This window comes from Lolium perenne, chromosome 7 (assembly GCF_019359855.2).
Source record: "Lolium perenne isolate Kyuss_39 chromosome 7, Kyuss_2.0, whole genome shotgun sequence".
Classification (NCBI taxonomy): Eukaryota; Viridiplantae; Streptophyta; class Magnoliopsida; order Poales; family Poaceae; genus Lolium; species Lolium perenne.
The window spans coordinates 62,617,545-62,623,592 of record NC_067250.2 but is presented as its reverse complement, the minus strand read 5'-3'; the positions used below and the strand labels follow the sequence as shown (position 1 = coordinate 62,623,592).

The window sequence follows — 6,048 nt, the reverse complement described above, 5'->3', positions numbered from 1 at the left end:
CAGATCGGCAAGCTCACAGTTAAACAGCGTGAGTTCAGATTTGCATCCAGGCAGCTGCTTAGATTGGACAAGACATCGTTTTGGTTGCTGATCGTGGTTTGCCTGCGATGTCCACATTGAGTTTTCTTTGCCTTTCATACTGATGTATTATCCTGAGGTTCTGTTAGACTGTACTAGAAAGCCTTGGCGCGGCGGCACGCCGCGCCCGTGTTCCGGCCATTCTGAATGTAGCAAGACGCATCGGTCTAGCCGCACTTTGACCATAAAAGCTTGATTTTACGAAAGACCCTGATTTACACTGCATCATACAATGGTTTAGTTGTCGTACATTAGAAGATTGTGTTAAAAACCTTGTGATGATCATGGCTAGCAATCCCCCTTCACCAACATCAGTCGAAGCTTCTTCAATTGGCACGGCGTGAAGAACCCAGGCATGATGGCTAGAGTATCTAGTCCTGGCGCGGAAAGTCCATCTCGTTGCTGGATTTCTTCTTACATTTTCTTGGAAGAGAAGCCAACGTATTTTCCTAGAAGAGGATTCAATGTATTGTTGTGTGGCCTGGAGATTGGATAGCAAGATGGCATGTTCAATTAGAATCAGAAGCCCTGCATAGTTGTGAAGAAACAAAAAAAAAGACAAAGTTTAGGTACTAAAATAACAACAAAGTTCCATCTAATTGTCTCCGAAAAAAGAGTCAGGTCTAGCTAATAGTATTTGCCTGAGGAATAATAAGCCCTGTATATACAGTTGAGAAGAAACAAAAAAAGACAACGTTTAGGTACTAAAATAACAACAAAGTACCATCTAACTATCTCTAAAAAAAGAGTCAGCTCTAGCTAATAGTATTTGGTGGAATCTGTAAGGGTAACATTGCCCTATTGTAGATAACTTCCAACACATGGGAATTTTGCAACAATAGTAAAGATTCTAATTCAGTATGTTCTGAAGAAAGTTCACAGATGCACACACCTCAGCTATGTATTTTCACAGGAATGCCTCTGGGCCTATATCCTCGAACCACCAGGGAAAAAGAAGAAGGGGCATAGGTAATTGATCAGCAAACTTCATAGTGATCAGCCAATCAAATTATTTCAGGAAGCAAAGTATGTGATATACGGAGTACAAAATTCCTCTTTACAAAGAAAGTCATGTTCAACAATAGACTGATATTTCCTGATCAACAATAATTACATAAAGCGGTTCTTAAGAACAGTACAGAAATCTCCAGAATGGACTTCCTATCACATAATGCAGTATAAATTATGGTCGACAAAAAATGTTTGACCAAGTTTATATTTAATACAATATACGTGTGAAGAAATGTATGAGAGAGATCACCTGATTCCAATGATACCATTTTGGAAGGAACAACTCAGCTGATTCTGACAGTGAAAACGAATTTTCTGAGACAAAAAATCAAAACTCAGACATTGATCGATTTCTTCCATCCACCTGGTTGCATACATTAGTATGAAACCAATTCTCCAAATATAAAAAAAAAGAATATTGCACTGGCTTCCCAGAATATGACGACCATTCAAAGTGCGTGTCTCTGTCCAATATGTATGTCATCCCCTGTTTTCTTATCTGTTGTATTGTTAACTCCAGATTTTGGAGAAACCTGTGCCAAGTCAGCCCAATAAAGCATCAAAGGAGAATACCACAGTATTATGCTTTTTATGATGGAAACAACACATGATTCTTTCAATGGAACATTATGCACTCTCAGATATTTGAGACAAGTAATGCTACAACAATAACTACTAAGCGTATGATAAGAATAACATCCAACATGACATGCTAAAATCTATGCCACAGTCTAGACAAGCTTCCTTTTGCATCACTATAAGCATGAAACAGTTTACTCGTCTCCAACACCAATCAACTTATCTGAAACATATCTCATAGATAATAATCAATAAAGACCAGAGAGCTAATCATACCTAAATAAAGAAAACTAACGAGCTCAAAACAAAATAAGAATGAAAAACCAAGAGCTAAACGCAATACTAGCAAAAGAGAACACTCACATAACAATAGGAGTGAAAACTAGAGTGTTCTATGCAATTAAAACGGAGTGTATCATTCTCCAAAACAAATATACTGGGATCCAACCATATTCTACAGCAAACAATAAAACTAAAAAAAAGACGCTCCAAGAACAACACATATCATTTGAAGCAATAAAAATATAGCGTCTAGAAAGATGATATTGATGCTTTGTTGATGAAGAGGGGATGCCCAAGGAATCCCCAAGCTTTGACGCTTGTACCTCTTGGATATTTCTTGGGGTGACATGGGAATCCCCCAGCTTGAAGCTTTGTCCATACTTCATCTCATTACATCATTCTTCTCTCCCTACACTTGAAAACTTCCTTCATACAAAACTTCACACAATTCTTATTAGCAGCATTAGTGCAATCAAAATAATAAATTCACTTGGGTTCAGGTCTAACATATATCAAACATCCATTAAAATATTAGCTACTGTAGAAACTTCTTCAAAAAGATCTGACCTCAAAAGGACTAAAAAAGAAAGAGATGTAGAGGCAAATGCAAATAGTGGCAGAAATCTGTCAAAACAGAACAGCAGGTAAAGATCGATTTTTTTTTGAAAATCTTCTGTCGCTCAGATAAAAAAGCGCTGAACTAACGAAAGTTAAATAATAACCTGGGCCATATTATCAAATATTGGTAGCTTAAAATTACGTTATGTCTGGGAATACGAATTTTTATGGTGACAACACAACTGTTTCATGACAGCAACTTCCCCAAATCTTACTTTGTTTTTATTAGAGGCTATTCTTGGCACAAAAACAAAATAAAAATGATAAGGAGAGGTTATTACAGAGGTAATATATTTCAAGACTCAACAAAATAAAAAAATACAGAAATAAACATGGGTTATCTTTCATGAGTTCTTTCTTTAACGCGTTTCAGCTAGGCGCAGCAAAAGAGCTAGCATCAAGTATTTTAAAGTGAAGAAGAATCAACATCATAACTTGTTCTAATAATAGAATCAAGAGGTGACTTCTTCCATTTTCTAGGAAAGTGTTCCATACCTTTTTTGAGTGGGAATTGATATTTAATAATCACATCTCTCATATCAATAGCAGCACCAACAGTTCTAAGAAACGGTCTTTCCAAAATAATTGGACAAGAAGCATTGCATTCAATATCCAAAATAAAAAAAATCAACGGGGACAAAGTTATTTTTAACCATAATAAGAACATTATTAACTCTCTCCAAAGTTTTCTTCTTAGCAATATTAGCAAGATGAACATCCAAATAACATTGTTCCAACGGTGGCAAATCAAGCATATCATGGATTTTTGTAGGCATAAAAAAATACTTGCACCAAGATCACATAAAGCATTGCAATAAAATTCATCTACTTTCATCTTAATGATGGGCTCCCAGCCATCTTCTAACTTTCTAGGAATAGAAGCTTCATGTTTTAATTTCTCTTCTCTAATTTGCATAAGAGCATTTGTAATATGTTTCGTAAAAGCCATATTTATAGCACTAGCATTAGGACTTATAGAAAGATTTTGTAAGAACTTAATTACTTCAGAGATATTGCAATCATCAAAATCAAATTATCAAAGGTGTAAGGACTATTGTCTCCCATACTCCGAAAAATTTCAGCACTTTTATCAGAAACAGTTTCAGTGGTTCTAGGCAATTTTGTAGAAGGAAAGTGGACTTTTCCTGCACCAATTATTTTACCATTAATAGTAGGAGTTTTGCTAGCATTTGAGGCTACAGTATTACTAGTGGTGGTAATGGTACAAATTTTAATAAAATTATTATTTCTAGCAATTTCATCTTCTTTTTTCCCACCTAGCATGCAATTCCGCCAATATCCTAACATTGTCATCAATTCTAACTTGAATGGCATCCAGAGTTTTACTTTCTTTAACATCATGAAGCATAACCTTTAATTTAAGAAATTCAACATCAAGAGCAAGGCTATCAACTTTAGAAGCAAGAGCATCAATTTCGCCAAACTTTTCCTCAATAGATTTATTAAAAGCAGTTTATTTACTAATAAATTCCTTAAGCATGACTTCAAAATCAGAGGATGCACTTCTATTGTTGTTGTAGGAATCACCATAAGAATTGCCATAACCATTACCATTATTAGAAGGATATGGCCTATAATTGTTACTACCAAAATTATTCCTATAAGCATTGTTTTTGAAATTGTTGTTTTTAATGAAGTTCACATCAACATGTTCTTCTTAAGCAGCCAAAGAAGCTAAAGGAATATTATTCGGATCAACATGAGCTTTACCATTAATAAGCATAGGCATAATGGTATCAATCTTATCACTCAAGGAGGATGTTTCTTCAATAGAATTTACCTTCTTACCATGTGGAGCTCTCTCGGTGTGCCATTCAGAATAATTTATCATCATATCATCATGGACATAAAGGTACCTCCTGCTACTGAATCGAGAAGGTTTCTTGAAGAAAAATTCAGTCATGCATAAAAGTTTGAATGATCATCCAAGTAGTCAGTCCATGAGTGGAACAATTCTTTATCAAAGATTTCATTCTTTCCCAAGCTTGAGCAACATGTTCATTATCAAATTGTATAAATTTCATTATATCACTTCTCAAGGATATAATCTTAGCAGGAGGACAATATTTTCCAATAAAAACATCTTTGCATTTAACCGCAGAATCAATACTATTTCTAGGCAAAGATAGCAACCAATTTTTAGCTCTCCCTCCGAAAGAGAAAGGAAACAATTTCAGTTTAAAAATGTCACCATATATATCCTTATACTTTTGCATCTCACAAAGTTCAACAAAATTATTAAGGTCAGAAGCAACATCATCAATACTAACACCAGAATATTGCTCTTTCATAACAAGATTTAATAGAGCAGGTTTAATTTCATAGAAAGCTGCTTCAGGAGCAGGTGGAGCAATAGGTGTACAAATAAAATCATTGTTATTTGTGCTAGTAAAGTCACACAACTTAGTATTTTCGGGAGTACCTATTTTAGCAAAATTAAAATAGAGCAACAGAAATAAAAGCTATAATACAAACTAATTTTTTGTGTGTTTTTGATATAATGATGCAAACAAGACAAAGTAAAATAAACTAAGCAAAAAAATAACAAAGTATAAAGATTGGAAATGAGAGACTCCCCTTGTAAAAATCCTCTTTCTCCCCGGCAACGGTGCCAGAAAAGTAGCTTGATGACCGCAGATTGCATACCGTTGGGGAACCCTAGGAGGAAGGTATGATGAGCACAGTAGCAATGTTTCCCTCAGTAAAAACCAAGGTTTAATCGAAATGTAGGAAAAATGCGTGACTTCTGAAGGTGTTGCTAGCTGACTTGTGGCAGGGCGTACTACCAGCGTTAGCAACAACGTGCAACCTGCACAGAACACAACCAAAATACTTTACACCAACTTAGAGTGAGATTGTCAATCTCACCGGTTTTGCTGAAACAAAGGATTAACCGTATACTGTGCAAAGAGATTTTTGTTTGCAGTGAAAATAAAGAGAACAGTGTTTACAGTAAGTAAACAGAACAAGATGATTTTATAAGTGTAAAAAAAAGAACCGGGATCCACAGTTCACTAGAGGTGTCTCTCCATAAAGATAAATAACATGCTGGATGAACAAATTACAGCTGGGCAAAGAATAAAGACCATACATGACAAGATGATTACTATGAGATTGTCTATGACTAATAATCCTCCTTTCGGTAATCATCCGAACCCCTTCCAGTATTAAGTTGCAAGCAACAGATTATTGCATTAAGCAATGTGTGTAAAGTAAACAATAAAATTACCCTTAGATAAATCATTGTTGTTTTCTCCCTAGTAGCAACAACACATCTACAATTTTAGAAGTTATTGTCACTCTCCCAAATTACTAGAGGCATGAACCCACTATCGAGCACAAATACTCCCTCTTGGAGTTACAAGCATTTACTTGGCCAAAGCATTTACTAGCAATGGAGAGCATGCAAGATCACAAATAACAAATGACAAGTATATAATCGATCTCAATCATAGTGTC

At 35.3% G+C, this 6,048-nt stretch overlaps 1 long non-coding RNA gene across 1 annotated transcript; it reads right to left on the bottom strand.

Moving 5' to 3' along the window:
* Positions 1 to 255: 255 nt before the first annotated feature.
* Positions 256 to 1,616, bottom strand: LOC127313140 (uncharacterized). The gene is made up of 3 exons (XR_007858807.1): positions 1,340 to 1,616; positions 971 to 1,005; positions 256 to 606 (listed from the first exon to the last, which is right to left on the bottom strand). It is a non-coding gene; the product is annotated as an uncharacterized lncRNA (long non-coding RNA).
* Positions 1,617 to 6,048: the final 4,432 nt, after the last annotated feature.